Source organism: Crocuta crocuta, unplaced genomic scaffold (genome assembly GCF_008692635.1).
Source record: "Crocuta crocuta isolate KB4526 unplaced genomic scaffold, BGI_CrCroc_1.0 scaffold29, whole genome shotgun sequence".
In the NCBI taxonomy this organism is placed as follows: domain Eukaryota; kingdom Metazoa; phylum Chordata; class Mammalia; order Carnivora; family Hyaenidae; genus Crocuta; species Crocuta crocuta.
In genome coordinates, this window is record NW_027533280.1 from 379,828 (window position 1) to 395,210 (window position 15,383).

Sequence of the window (15,383 nt, forward strand, 5' to 3'; positions counted from 1 at the left end):
CTGGGGACTCAGAGTAGAAGCACTCAGCCAGCCGAGGGGCACAGATCAGCCTCCAGGAGATCACAACCTGTTACATCCGACCAGAGCGGGGTTTCAGGTTAAAAGAAGCATGTAAGATGGATAATCCGAAAAAGCACAGCATAAAAGGCACTTATAATAAATTCAACAAAACTACCTCTTCCCCACCCCAGCCGCTTCCTGCCTTACAGATCAGCACTTCAGAATGTCCCTTAAACCCCGCACTTTCTGGCAGTTGGTGCCAATGCCCACACTTTTGTTCCTTTTTAAACAACCATGGACTCACCAGACCTGGCCAGGATGGGAAGGAGTCTCTGGACAGGTTGCTGGCGAAGCATTCTGGAAAAAGACTGGCAACTTCTGGAGCTCCCGCACCCCGTGATGATCCCAGCAGCCGCGGATGTGTGTGAAATGCACCGATACGTGCTGTAGCCACCGTGGCCTATAAAACGTGGCCAGGGCTTTCAGAACGCTTTTTGTAGGAAATGAGATGAGACAAGAAAAAAGCATTTTTAAATGAATAATAAATTTACTTATTATGGGAAGAGACATTGTTTTTTTTCTTATTATTGCATTATCTTGTTTTTTTTTTTTTTTTACATTTATTTATTTTTGAAAGACAGAGAGAGAGAGAGAGCAAGCAGAGGAGGGGCAGAGAGAGAAGGAGACACAGAATCTGAAACAGGCTCCAGGCTCCAGGCTCTGAGCTGTCAGCACAGAGCCCGACGCAGGGCTCAAACCCACGAACCGCGAGATCCTGACCTGGGCCGAAGCCGGACGCTTAACCGACTGAGCCACCCAGGCTCCCCTGTGTTGCATTTTTAAAAATCATACATAGGGATTCCATTTTTAGTAGAGAAGTGGATGCAGAAAATGCGCAGGCCAGCAGGAGCCGGCTCTTTTCTGCCCTGGGGCTCTGGACGAACACTCAGCAACTATTCACCATTCCATGCGCAGACCCTCCCGCTGACTTAGTTTCAGGAGCAGAACCTCGATTTGTCTGCACTGGAGCTGCTGCGAACGCTAGTTCTTGCTTACCTGCAAAAAAGCCTGTGAAGGTTTTGTGCCTCACATGGCATTTGAGAATAATTACAGTTCTCAAAAGCCAGCTTTATTTTAGCTCTCTTGGGATGACATTAAAGTCTGGGGTACACAGCAGGTGCATCTGGAGGGTCAGGGGGAGGGGGTTGGGCGGCCGGTGGGAGCTGGTCTTGGTCCTGAACACTCCCATCTCTGGGTTCCACCGTGAGCCCCAGTCATAGCTGGAAAGGTTTTCCCGAGACTCAGATTATATTGGGATCCACTTGTAATTCCATTTCTTTCCATCAACTGATTGATCACTTAGTCGGGATCCATATGGAAGTTTTCTTGGGTGTGGTGTGAGGAACGGACCTAATTGCAGCTCTTTCTTCAAGTAAATATTCACTTATTACAACACCATTTGTTATAAGACACATTTTTGCCCCCACGTTTTGACACACGATGTTAACCGTGTACCAGATAACCATATGCATTCAGTGTGTTCTGGGCTTATTCCATTCATTGGTCTTGCTGTTCATGCACCAGTTCTCATGGCTCCTTCTAAAACAAACAAACAAACAAAGAAACAAACAAAACCACCACAACAAAACCACCCAATATGTCTAATCCCCTCTTCAGTCTTACTTTTCAGTATTTCCCCGGCTATTCTTCTGTGTTGATTTTGTATATAAAATCCAATGTCACTATGTCACTGCAAGAAAAATTCATAAATATTTTTATTGGGATCACATTAGACTAGAGAATTAAAATACTGCTGATGTCATGGGATCTTACCCAGAATGAGAGAGAACATATCTGTTCAAGTGGCTTTGCCTTTAGGGGTGTTTTATAGTTTTCTGTATTTTGGCTTTGAACCTTTCTGCTTATGTTTATCCTTAAAGATGTATCTATCTTGTTACTATTATGAATGAGATTCATGGATTCATCTATCTCCTACATAGTTATTATATGTTTATATAAGTACTATTGATTTTTGTATTAATATCATGTTGCTCTCTTGCTGGATCCTTCTAGTTTGAGTTAATTTATCACTGTCTCACTAGGTATATGATTAGGTCCTCTGCAAACGGAAATATTTGTAATTTTTTCTTCCCTATGTTTATGCCCTTGACTATTTCCATTAGTCTCACTGCACTGACTAGTGTCTCAGAAACATTGTTAAATATAAGGAAAATGGTGGACCTTCTTGTCTTGTTCATGATCTCAGTGGAAAGCCTCCTAGGATTCTCTCATTCTGCGAATTATTGGCTTTCATGCTGAGGTTGAGATCCACCATTTTCATTTTCCCCACATTTTATTTTTTTAATTTTTAAAATATTTCAGTTATCTATTTTGAGAGAGAGAGAACATGGGAGAGGGGCAGAGAGAGAAGGAGAGAGAATCCCAAGCAGGCTCCGCACATCAGCACAGGGCCCGACACAGGGCTCGAACCCATGAACTGTAAGATCACCACCTGAGCCGAGGTCAGATGCCTAACTGACTGAGCCACCCAGGCACACCTTCCCCACACTTTATATTAGGGATGTGTGTTGAGTTGTTTCAATGTCCTGTTCAGCATCTGTGGAGATCAGCACTCTCCTGTTCCCTCCCTGACACAACCCAGAAGAGGGAAGAGCCAGGCAGTCCCCGGGAGAAGCAGCTTATGTGTCAGGTGAAGTGCGAGTCTCTGGGTCAGAGAGTTCCGAAGGGCGGAAGTGGCCCTCTACTGTCTCATGCTGAGGGACTTCCTGTCAAAGTGTCATCCAAACAAAACTTCTCTGTGTCTGCATCATTTTGGGACCATGTTTCCTTGATCAGCCTGGAAATCCTTCAGCCATCCCCCACACTCCCCATCTCTTCCCTTCCGCCTCTTCTATGCTCTTGAAATGGTTGAGAGGCTTTAAGAATGATTGAACAAGTCTCCAGATGTTTCTTGGTGAATTTGTCCTTTGGTCTGTTCCCTTATTTTAGAAGCTGTGACTTTTGGTCAATACTTCCTGCCTCACAAGGGTACTTACTTGCTGGGATTAATATGTAATCCATGGATGAGGTCTTACCCTATGATCTAGATTAATCCTCCCCAAAGGAAATCTATTAACACGTGCTAAGGTTATAGAGGCTGAGTATCAAATAGAAAAGGGTAGATGTTGAGGCTGGAATCCTGCTCCACTATGTCCATCAACAACTAAGGGTTTGACACTTAAAAACGAGTGGTTGGGATGTTCCCATATCTGCTCATAGTCTTTTGTTTTATTTCTTTCGTTGTTGTGTCTTGGAGACTTTCGTCCTTTGTGGGCAATAATGATGATGGAGAGCACTCATATACGTAACAAAAACTTTAGAGGTTTTCAAGAGCCATTTCCTCCAAGGGTTTCCCACTTGCGTTCGGAACTTACACATCACGCACCTGCTCAATTACCGTGCAAGGGTAAGAAACCCAGTGGAGGAAAAGAAATAAGTAAAATGCGTCTGTCCCCGAAAGGACTTTGGTGCTAACAGGGAGCAGAGTTGTGACCTTAGAGGCTTTTGTCCTGGTCACTTGTCTTGAGTGTCTGGGTGGTGCCTGTGGAGGAATAAGTGTGTCTGGGGGGCGGTGGGGAGGCTGTGAAGAAGAAGAGGGTGCGATGAGAGACAAGAATGAGGCCACACAGGGACGCCTGGTCGATTGTGCAGAGGTGTTTGAATTTCAGCATAAGCAGGAGGTTGAAGTCCGTGGAGGACTTTATGCAGGGAGAGATAACACCCGGGTGTTTTAAGTAGCTCCCTGGGCTGCGCTGTGGAGGGGATTGTGAGCTGGATCTCGGGAGCAGGTGAGTGTATTGAAAGCCTGGAAGAGAGGTGAGAGATACGGCCTAAATTCGAGTCCCACCGCGGGCTTCTTTTTTAATCTCTGCCTTCCGCACCCCCGTCGTAGGCCGCTGACAGTAGGAAACAGCCGTGAGGGATGTGAATTTTAATAGCTCAAGTGCCAATAAAGCAGACTAATCGGCGCTCTAGGAGCAAAGATAGGGTCCCCAGGTAGAAGGGAGAGCAGGATGCATGTTGTTCTCGAAGCCTGCGACATGACTGCCAGGCAGTTAGGTCTCTCAGATATGAAAGGAATGCCCGCAAGCCAGTCTATGGAGCTGTGGAGCTGCGCTCAGTTACTAGGCTCACGACAAGACCTTAGGAGAAAAGGTAGATTAATGTAGCTCGGGGAAAACGCCCAGTTCCTAGCTGCCTTTCCGCTGCCCAAATAAGGGACTGTCTCCAAAAGGGACATTCAAAGGAACTAAAATAAGCCCGATTCCAAAGCCACTGTGTCTTCCATCACACACTCAAAGCAACACAAGCATGTGAGGGCTTCCGGAAACGGAATCGACAACGGTCAGCGGTGTTAAACCTCAGTGATAACCTCTAATGCACAGAGATTCTCGGTGTGGAAGAAAGGCTCAGGAGAGAAAGCTATGTGAGCTACTTGTGCAAATGAGTCCACACACCTCGTCAAACGTCCTGCAACTTAACAGCGCTCAGCCTTTCAGGACTGCCTGGCCCCAGCCCGCAATCTGGGTCCACTTTCTAATGTCAGAACGAGACAATTATTTCCCTTTGAACTTGAGGCCCTTGGACAGCGGCTTTCAGTGAGTTAAGTCTACACATGATAATCAGGCTACGCTATTTAAAGGTGGCTGTCATCACACATTTCCATCTTCTATCCGGGTCACCTGAATACAAATACCTCTATATGTGATGGGCACTGGTTTTAGAGCTTTGCAAGCTATTAGCAGAAGGACGTGGAATTCTAACAGGTGCGCAGATGGTCCTCTTGGGACTGAAGGTATTAGAGGGACAGTGTCTTACACTGTTCATGAGGGACACTTGCATCGACTCCTGCAGGGTACGCCTGTGGCTTGCTGGCAGATTTGCACCTGGCAATGGAGACGTAGAACAAAGCATGGGTTGGTAGGAAGGCAATCTCCTTCATCCATCCTGGGGAGTTGCCCGCTGGGGGCCGTTCGGGCATGTGACATGTGAACACACGTGGGTCTCATCACACGGAGGACTTGAATCGGGTGAACTCCGAGAAGATTCTGAAGTGAGTGCTCGCACAGTGAGGTGTTCAGTCAAGAGATGTGGGTGCTTAGAGATATATCTGAAAATGAAGTAAGAGTTTGGAATCTGATTCAGAAAAAAACAGCTCATTTAAAGACAAATTAACATAAATTTTAGTTGTATCTGCTGAGTGCTGTGACTATATAGATAGGTAAGATTTCCCTGTTTAGACTGGGTTCACTTAGTAACAAAGCATTAGGTGAGGCTGCATATTTTAGATTATTTTCTTTGTTTTAGAGAGGGAGAGCACATAAGCAGGGGAGGGGGCAGAGAGAGAGTGAGAGAGAGAGACAGAGAAAGAGACAGAGACAAAGAATCTTAAGCCATCTCCATGCTCAGATCTTATGACCCTGGGGTCATGACTTGAGCTGAAATCAAGAGTCAGACACTTAACCAACTGAGCCCCCCAGGCGCCCTGATGTGGACTATTTTCATACAACATTCTCTCATATTCTGCTCCAATTAAGCAGCTCTTCAATTGCCTTAAAGACCTGAAATGCCAAGATTTCCAAATTAGGTGAAGAGTTTCCCATTTTTAAGTTCCTGTTTCATTATAGATGTTCAGTAGAGCCTTCAAAAGTGAAATGTTTTTTCTAACACATCCACCCCCCCCTCCTGCTGCCAGACACTTTCCCCACCACCTCCTTCCTCCTGGAAGCCCTGAGTGAGGAAAAAGATGTTCTAATGTCACCCAATTCCTTCTACTACCGAGCACCATCGTGTCAGAACCACACAGTTTACACTCCATTGATCTCATTTAGGTCTTAGAATAACCCAGCAATTGTTGCTGATATTGTTTCTATTTCACTGATGTCGAATCCGAAGCTAAGAGAAGTCAGAACCATGCTCATGGTCGTTCTTACGGGTTGAAAAGATCGGTCGAAGTCCTTACCCTTAGTACTTGTGAATGTGACCTTTGGAAATGGTCTTTGCAGGTATAATTGGGTTCAAATGAGTAATGAGGGTGGGCCTTAATCTAATATGATTAGTGTCCTTATAAGAAGAGGGAATTTGGAGGCACCTGGGTGGCTCAGTTAGTTAAGTGTCCAACTCTTGACTTTGGCTCAGGTCATGATCTCACAGTTTGCGAGTTCGAGCACTGTGTTGGGCTCTGTGCTGACAGCATGGAGCATGCTTGGGATTCTCTCTCCCTCTCTGTTCCTCCTCTGCTCTCTCTTTCTCTCTCTCAAAATGAATAAATAAACTTAAAGAAAACAAGAGGGAATTTGGACACGGGTCAGACATGCACATGCAAGATGATGTGGAGAGAGAGATGGCTCCATGATGACAAAGACAGAGGTAGCAGTAATGTAGCCACAAGCCAAGGAATTCCCAGGGCCTCTGAAACCACAATGGCAATACAGGACCTTCCCCTGGAGCCTTCCAAGGGAACATAATTATGCTTGCAGACTTCCAGTCTCAACATCTGTAAGAGAATACATCTCTGTTGTCTAAAGTCCTTTAGGGTTTCAGAGGCGCCTGGGTGGTTCATTCAGTTGAGTGTTTGACTCTTGATTTCGGCTCAGGTCAGGATTTCACAGTTCCTGAGTTTGAACCCCTGCATCAAGCTCTGCGCTGGCAGCACGGAGCCTGCTTGGGATTCTCTCTCTTCCTCTCTCTCCCTACTCCTCCCTTGCTCTCTCTCTCAAAATAAATAAACATTTAAAAAACAAATAAAGTTCTCTGCTGTTTGAAACTTTGTTATAGCAGCTTTGGGAATTAATATAGTTATAAAACCAGTAGGTGGTAGAGAAGTAAAGATACTGGATTCCCCTGATACAACAGTCTGCACCTCATGCCCAGAGGACATCACCTTCCTGCTGAGGACCCTCCCATCAAGACTGTCCACATGCATTCACCTGGACAGCTGGTGTGGGGCTTTCAAGACAAGTAACTTGTCTGACAGACTGGTTAGGAAAAGAATAGTAGATCCAAAAAATACTTATCGAACGACACATCTGTTCTATCAATACCTACCCAGAAGCTTTGCAAATAAATCAAAATAACTCTGTAATTTTCAGCAATTGGAGATCTTTTAGCGTATGCAAAGAAAAGTCAGTCTAAAGACACTGTTTCCTTAAACCAAGAACTATTTCAAAAGCCCTTGCTAATTCCATCATTACCCATTCATTCATACGTCCTCAAGGATTTGGAAGCGGCTGGGTATGGAGTGGGCCGTGGTGCATGGCCACCATAAATCAGTACTCATTACGACCTGGTGTGTGTTCCTTCACTGTTTATATTTGTCTTTCTAATAAAACAAGGCATTGTGAAGACCATGAATTGCATATTATTTTATATTCTAGCATACAGTTTGTATACATTGCTCTCTGAAGTTATTATTTTTTCCCCAGCGCTGTACTGTGGTATTTCCTTGCATACCCAAGGACTAATCACTGCTTAATGAGGATTTGTTGTGTGAATTAATGCCACTTCATCTTCTTTTTAAGTGGTTTACATAATCAAGTAAAACTCAAATATATACCAGTGTAATCCCTATGCTGAGTTCCTTTTCTTGACTTAATTCCATTGTTTCCTTCCAGTATCAGATTCTTTTCTGTGATATGGATTTCCTGAATCATCTCTTAGGGTGCCATCTACTATGGATTCTTCCAAGCTTTAGTAAATCTGGAAATGTCCTTATTTCCCCTTCAATTAAAAAAAATACGTTTCTGGGGCGCCTGGGTGGCTTAGTCGGTTAAGCGTCCGACTTTTGCTTAGGTCATGATCTCGCGGTTCGTGGGTTCGAGCCCCACGTCGGGCTCTGGGCTGACTGCCAGCTCAGAGCCTGGAGCCTGTTTCACAGTCTGTGTGTCTCTCTCTCTCTGACCCTCCCCTGTTCACGCTGTCTCTCTCTCCTAGAAATAAATAAAAATAAAAAAAAATACGTTTCTGGATATAAAATTGTAACTTGACAAAGGATGCCACACTGCCTTTACATTTGCTTCGGTGTTAACAAGGATTATGGTGTCATTCTTAGTGCTGGTTCCCGCGTTACATTTCTTCTTACTCCAGCTCTTTCTCAGATATTTCTCTCAGTCCCTAATTGTGGGCAACTTGACTATGATATTCTTTTGTGCTGTGTTAGGTAGGCTGTCTGTGTGTGGGTTTTATTGAGCTTCTTGGGTTTGTGAGCTTATGTTCTCATTATGTTATTTCTCCAAATATGTTTGTTCCTGTTTTTTATTTTTTTGGGGAGGCGGCGGAACTCCATGGAAACCTTCTGGGGCTACACCTAGTACAAATGATGAATCTCTGTTCTGGTGTTGCTGTTGAGTTTGTGTTTGTCGGTGCCTCTTCCCCCTTCTCTGGGGTCGACTTTGGATAATTTGGGCAGTTTTTCACCAAGTTCACAGAGTCTCTCCTTCTGCACTGTCAAACCTGTCATTCACTTTGGGGACATGTTTGTTTTAGCCCATTCATGGTAGCTATCACCATCAATATAATTTGTGAGTCCTTGTTTCTATTTCTCTCTTTGCCGTGTAACGTTCGCAAACTTCCTCCTAGATTTTTGAACATGTGGAATAATTCTTCAATGCCTTTCTTGTCTAAGCCTCACACCCCTGTCAGTTTCAGGTCAGTTTTGATAATTGATGTGTGACATTATGTGTTATGTCTTCCTGCTTCTTTGCATAACAACTAATTTAAAATTTTTTTATAATAGTTTATTGTCAAGTTGGTTTCCATGTAACACCCAGTGCTCATCCCAAGTGCCCTCCTCCACACCAAATTTTTAAAGTTTATTTATTTTCGAGAGACAGAGAGAGACAGAGCTTGAGCAGGGAAGAGCTGAGAGACAGGAGACACAGAAGTCAAAGCAGCTCCAGGTTCAGAGCTGTCAACACAGAGCCCGACATGGGGCTTGAACTCACCAACCGTGAGATCATGACCTGAGCTAGTCAGACACTTAACCAACAGAACCACCCAAGCGCCCCGGCCACTAGTTTTTGATTGGGTGAATTTATCATGTTAGGGTCTAGGTTTTTTTCTTAATTCTATAGATATTCTTGGAGCACAAAGTATTTGGAACTAGCTCAATCCTTTGGGGGTCAGGTTTTTGGGATTTATTAGCCGGAATCGAAACTGCCTTAACTACTGCCTAAAATGGAATGAAGACCTTCTCGAGTCCCCTACCTTATTCCCCTTTGAATGAGATTTTTCTGTTTGTCTAACGGGACAGACATTATCTCAAGTTTTTGTGCGTGATCATGGTACCGTGTCCCCTGTTCTTTCCTGCAAGTGTCAGGGGAGGTGTGTTTGTCCCTGGCCTCAATCTGTCCTTACATGCACGTGCAGATCAGTTTTCTGCTAAGCCTCTGAAGGGACCTTCCCACACATCTCCGGGGGTCTCTCTGTGCCCCGCTTCCCTCTGCTTCTCCGTGACCCCACCNAGACTCTTCTGAGCTCCCTGTCCAGGCCCTTGGCAGTGGCCAGGGGTGATTTCAAGGCTTTTTTCTTTAGTTTTCCTTCTTTCAAGAATCACTACCCTTTTGGCATACACCTAATTTTTTATTTTATTTTATTTAAATTTATTTAAGTTTATCTATTTTGAGAGAAAGAGAGCGAACAGGGGGAAGCAGAGAAAGGGAGAGAGAGAGAATCCCAAGCAGGCTCCACATTGTCAGCATAGAGCCTGGTGCAGGGCTTGAACTCAAGAACTGTGAGAAAATTACCTGAGCTGAAACCAAGAGTTAGACGCTTAACTGACTGAGCCACCCAGGCGTCCCTCCATCTCATGTATTTCACACCGCTTCATGTATTTGTATACACTGCTTCAATGTATTTGTTCGATTATTTTAATCATTTTTTCATGCAAACCACTCCTTATTACTTCCTCCAGAGGAAGCTTACACCTACATTTTATTTGTAAAGAATAAAAGGAAGTAACAACTCACTGTAGAACACACCCACACCCACACACACATGCACACACTTCTTTCTCTACGTTTCCTGGCAAATGCCTCCAGGTGCATTCTGCATTCCTTCCTACGGGCAGGTGCATACAGCTTACTGTCTTCAAAATGTTCATGAATCGCGCTTAGCATAGCACACGGCATCACCATGCACCTGCCCTCTGAAAATTCTTCAACATTCCTTCCGTGTGTTTAACATCTGGGGCTACAAGGACTAGCCATGCAAAGTAAGCAGTGTGGATAAAAGAGTTAAATGCATTTTTAAAGCATCACATGAAAATGTCGGTTCTAGCAGAAAGAGACCTGGGTTTCCAAGTGGGCGTCTCCTCTTTAAGGAAGGCGGCTGGCGTCTGCTTCTTCCGCACAGCACTGGTAACGGCTGTGCTGATCGCACCATCTCTCGTTTTCATTCATTGCTAAGTTTCCTAAAGGCAGGAATTGGGTTTCTCTAATTTATCTCTGTAGCCTTATCAGCCAGGTCAGTGTTGAGCCCATAAAGAAGCCTTGACCTTATTTCCTGAATGGATAATAAATGAATAAATTCTTGTGGACTCCAGTCAGACAAGTTGTTTTAACCATTTCTAGAAAATATTAGCTGTCAATTAACAGAGATGCCGACCATTAACATCACCAGTTACAAGCAATGTCTTCAACCCATCCGGGGAGGAGACATGCCTTTTTCCTATATTACTTCTTTATTATTAAAAAGGAAAAAAAAAAGAAAAAAACCCCCAGAACCCTGCGGCAAATGAGTGTCTCAGTCTACTAAGCATCTGACTGTGACTTGGGTCATGATCTCGCAGTCTGTGGGTTCCCGCCCCATGTCGGGCTCTGAGCTGACAGCTCAGAGCCTGGAGCTGCTTCGGCTTCTGCGTCTCCCGCGTCTCCCTCTCTCTCTCTGCCCCTCTCCTGTGTGTGTGCTGTCTCTCTCTCTCTGTCTCAAAAATAAATAAATGTTTAAAAAATTAAATAAAAAACCAGAATCCTAAAAAAACTAATTAGTCCTAAATTAATCTTGGTATGCTTCCAAAACTAATAAAAATGAATTACAGTACAGCATGTTAATAAAAACAAAAAAAGTGCAAAATTGGGGAAAATTAGCAAGGGCAGGTGTGATTATAGGAAGAAATACACAGGTAACAGGGTAAGATGTTCAGAATTAAACAGGACAGAGCGCCTGAAAAGAAGTCTTGGAATTTAGCTACAAAGAAAAACATATCCACTTTGCCCGGAGGCAAATAAAACTTTCTTGTAAGATCTGTGTCTGTAACTCATCTTTAGAGCAATCCTTTGACCTGGGTGGTTTCTATTTTAAAAGAGTCTTCTCCCTCCCTCTAAAACAAAAGGAAACTCAGAAGTCTGTTCTCATCTCACGGAAATGCATTTGGTTGCTTAGCAAGGGTATAAATGCTGTAACAGTAAGTTTGATCTTAGACTCATGTACCCCCGCCTCTGAGCTACAAGGGGTGGCCCATTTGAGAAGCGAATGTTATAGGGAGAGACAGGGGTTTGTACATCTTCCCCGCACTTCCCCGAGTGAATTTAATTTGTGTTCAGTCTCCCTGCTCAGCTAGAAATGCGAATTCTTGAAATGAGCCTATGTTATTTAAATTGTAACTCCCATTCCCCGAGAAAACCTGTGTATTCTCTTGTGTTCTTACTTCTGTCATTTATTTGCAACCTGTGGCTACGATGGCAGAGTACAGAAAACAAGTCAGAGCTCCAAAGTCTACGGGACACCTGGGCGGCTCAGTCAGTTAAGCCTCCGACTCTTGATTTTGGTTCAGGTCATAATCTCAAGGTTCATGAGTTCAAGCCCCGCATCAGACTCTGTGCTGAGCATGGAGCCTGCTTAAGATTCTCTCTCCCTTTCTCTCTCTGCTCTTCTTTCCCTTGCACACACGCGCACGCTCTCTCTCAAAATAAATAAATAAACTTAAGATAAAAGAATTGCATAGTCTATAAGATTATGTCACCCCTTTCCTCAAAAGCAACCGAATGACCTTACCCTCCCCTTAGAATAAAATCCTCACTCTTCATCATGACCTTGGGGATCCTGCATCATTTTGTCCTACCAACCTCTTAAATCCATCATGCATCATTCTCTCCTCCTCCCCCTGTGTTCTAGCCTCACTTCCTCCTTTCTGACCTCAGACAGACTGGGTTTGCCCCCAGCTCAGGGCCTCTGTGCTCATTATTCTCTTTTTATGGAAGGACCTGGCACTCCGCCTTATTTAGTCTGTGCCCTGGTCTCCATTTGGATCTCTACTCAAACACCCCCTCTTTGGAGACATGTGCAGTGGCCACTCTATAGCCCACGTCCTACCCAGCGCTTCACCTTCCTTCCCCCGCACCTGTGTTATTGTCTATGCAGTACCTATCTTTCCCCAAAGTTACTAGTCATTTATGTTGGTCTCCTCCAAAGAATGTGAGCTCCCTCTGTCCAGGCCAGCGGAGTATTCTTAGAACCTAGGAGGTCGCCTGACTACAGCAGATTCTAAGAGAGCATTTGTGGGAATGATACGGAGAAAAGTAAAATGATCACTAAGGACAGAACAGACAGTATGGTATAATCATACTCAGCAACGCTCTGCGGCAGCAAGAATAAATTATCCGTAACAACATTGTACCACAATGTTTGGCAAAAGAAGCCAGCTACACACACATAAACTATAGGCTGTAAATCTTTTAGACACCACACCATTGCTAAGAAGTCAAAGAAAAAAATCAAGTGTGTACCATATGTTTCCTTTTATATAAAGTACACACACAGGCATAGCGATCCCTGCTGCTGTAAGAAGTGAGGACAGTGGCTGTCTTTGAGGGGGGAGCATCAGGAAGGGAGCAGGGGTCTCTGTGGGCTGGCCGGACGCTGTATCTTGAGCTGGGGTCGTGTGTGAGTATCTGTCATGCTCTAAACAGCTGGACTGTAGGTTAATGGACTTGACCTCAATTCAATATTGTGCTTGCTGCTTACATTTTGTTTTTGTTGGTTTGCTCGTTTCCTTTTCGCCTTCTCGGTCTATCTGTGAAGTGCACATTTTGCGTGGGCACACGATCAGGCTGGCTTGGGGGAGACGGGGGAGCTTTCTCCCTGCCATCAATGTCCTACTCGATGAGTGTCCTGGAGATTCCCCACCTCCCAGCAGGAGCCCCGGTCCGCCTGCCTGCCGACTAGACAACTGGAACTCATCCTGGAAGAGACATTAGCTCGACCTAGTTTGCCACAAGCCTGTGTTTTCCAGGTGTTTTTAATCTGCAAACCAAGGGAACGATTTCAGGAGGACAAGTCCTCCCAAAATGAGTGGCTGTGGAGAAATGCTCTTAACAGTAAGTCTGGAGGGCAAATGTGTGCACAACCCAGTCATTCCACTTCCAGAAATTATCCGAGGGTGTAATTGGACACGAATTCAAAGATATTGTGAACGATGTTATCATCAAAGAAACAGAATCCTGAAGGCAGGAAGTAGTCTAAAGTTTCAATGGTAGGAGACTAGACACAAAAAATAGAACCCGTTTGGGGTGCCTGGAGGGCTCAGCCGGTTAAGCGTCTGACTTCGGCTCAGGTTTGTGGGTTCGATCCCCGTGTTGGGCTCTGTGCTGATGGCTCAGAGCCTGGAGCCTGCTTTGGATTCTGTGTCTCCCTCTCTCCCCGCCTCTCCCCTGCTCATGCTCTGTCTCTCTCTGTCGTTCAAAAATAAATAAATGTTAAAAAAATAGAACCCACTTATGATAGAATTCGATGAAGGCCCTAAAACAGACACTTATAGAAAAGTACTTGATACGTTGAATGTATTCATGATTTCTTGTTAAGTGGCAACAGTCTATAATTTTACCCACACAACATGATAAAGAAATGTACACATTTATAAAAATAAAATTTACGCATTTATAAAGGTCTAAGAATATACAATAAAACAGTTATTCTTGGTGGATATAGGGTTGGTTTGATTGCAAGTTATTTTTTTCCTAAATCTCCTACAATGAATATATCTTTGTTTTGTATGCTTTCAAAAAGCACATGAAGGCTCGTATTTTTGTAAGAAAGTAAGAACATTTGAAAAGAAGTATTTAGGAATCATTGATCTGAGGCCACAATAATCTGCATCGAAGTAGTCACTTGTAAAAAAAATACAAAACAAAGCAAAACTTTTAGCTCGAAATGTCTTTTTTCTTTCATGCAAACGTCCTTCCTTATATGGTCCATTTAGAAGAAATAATATTGACTTCATACCATATTACTCATATGCCAATTTATTGTGGCTGTGGATAAATAATCTGACACAATTTAACTAAGTAGTTAGATTGATCTATCATGGTGTAATATGTCATTTAAAAAATAAGATAAATGGTTATTTTCTAGTTCCCAGGACAAGTAATGAACTGCTAGAAAATTGCATGAGAGTCTCTGAAAGAATTCGTGCAGGTGCATTCTAAAACTCAGAAAACCCGCCTGGACCCATTGCCTGGTCCGGATACCAATTTGGTCCTAATGAGTCATAGAGAAAGAGTCTTAACTCTGGTTCCACAACCAAATGGCAGCATTGCAATTTATTTCATCTGTGAACCAGAGATGTGAATTACACAGTCACTGTATTGCAGTCTTCCTATTGAAAATTATTTGAAACCAAAGTACGTTTTCTTTTTTTCATTGCTCAAATGAGGTTAATTAATGCAGTGGCTGGGTCACATTTATCGATATCACTTTCCAAGCATCCTGGGAAATTTATTGTAGCTGGTTATAGCTTTATAAAATCCCAGCTCATGCTGCTAAACTGAGTCCCATTGTCTGGCCAGTGGAAAATCAAGGGTCATCTATGGCTTTGGGCTTTTCTTCCTGCTCTCTATGATCCTTGAGCTCACTCTTTTTTTCTCTCTCTCTGAAAATTGAGATCGCTACACAAGGTGTCTGAATGGAATTCTTTCAGGCTGGAGGGCTGTCGGTCAGCAGCCTTGATAGAAAGATTGGAGCAAAATGATTTGACACGTCACACCCCCAATTCTTGCTTTCTGCCATCAGATGGGAGATAAAGAACTTTGAACACAATAACTGTGTTTTTCTGGCCAGAGCTTCAAAATCATTTTTTCTTTCACGGAAAGCTGCTAGAAATGGACATGCTACTTTGAGATTTTTATACAAAAGGTCACCTGTCCACAGTCAAGTGAACCGGGAGGGAGGAGGCAGTAATTACCTTCCGTCCCCACAGCCTCTTGCCGCGTGTGAGGCCCACTCAGCCATTGCACACTCTTGAAATTCAAGGCACAGAGATGCGTGGGACTTCTGAACTTCTTTACCTCATTTCCTGACCTATGTGTAAACCCGGGTAGGGGGGAAATGGT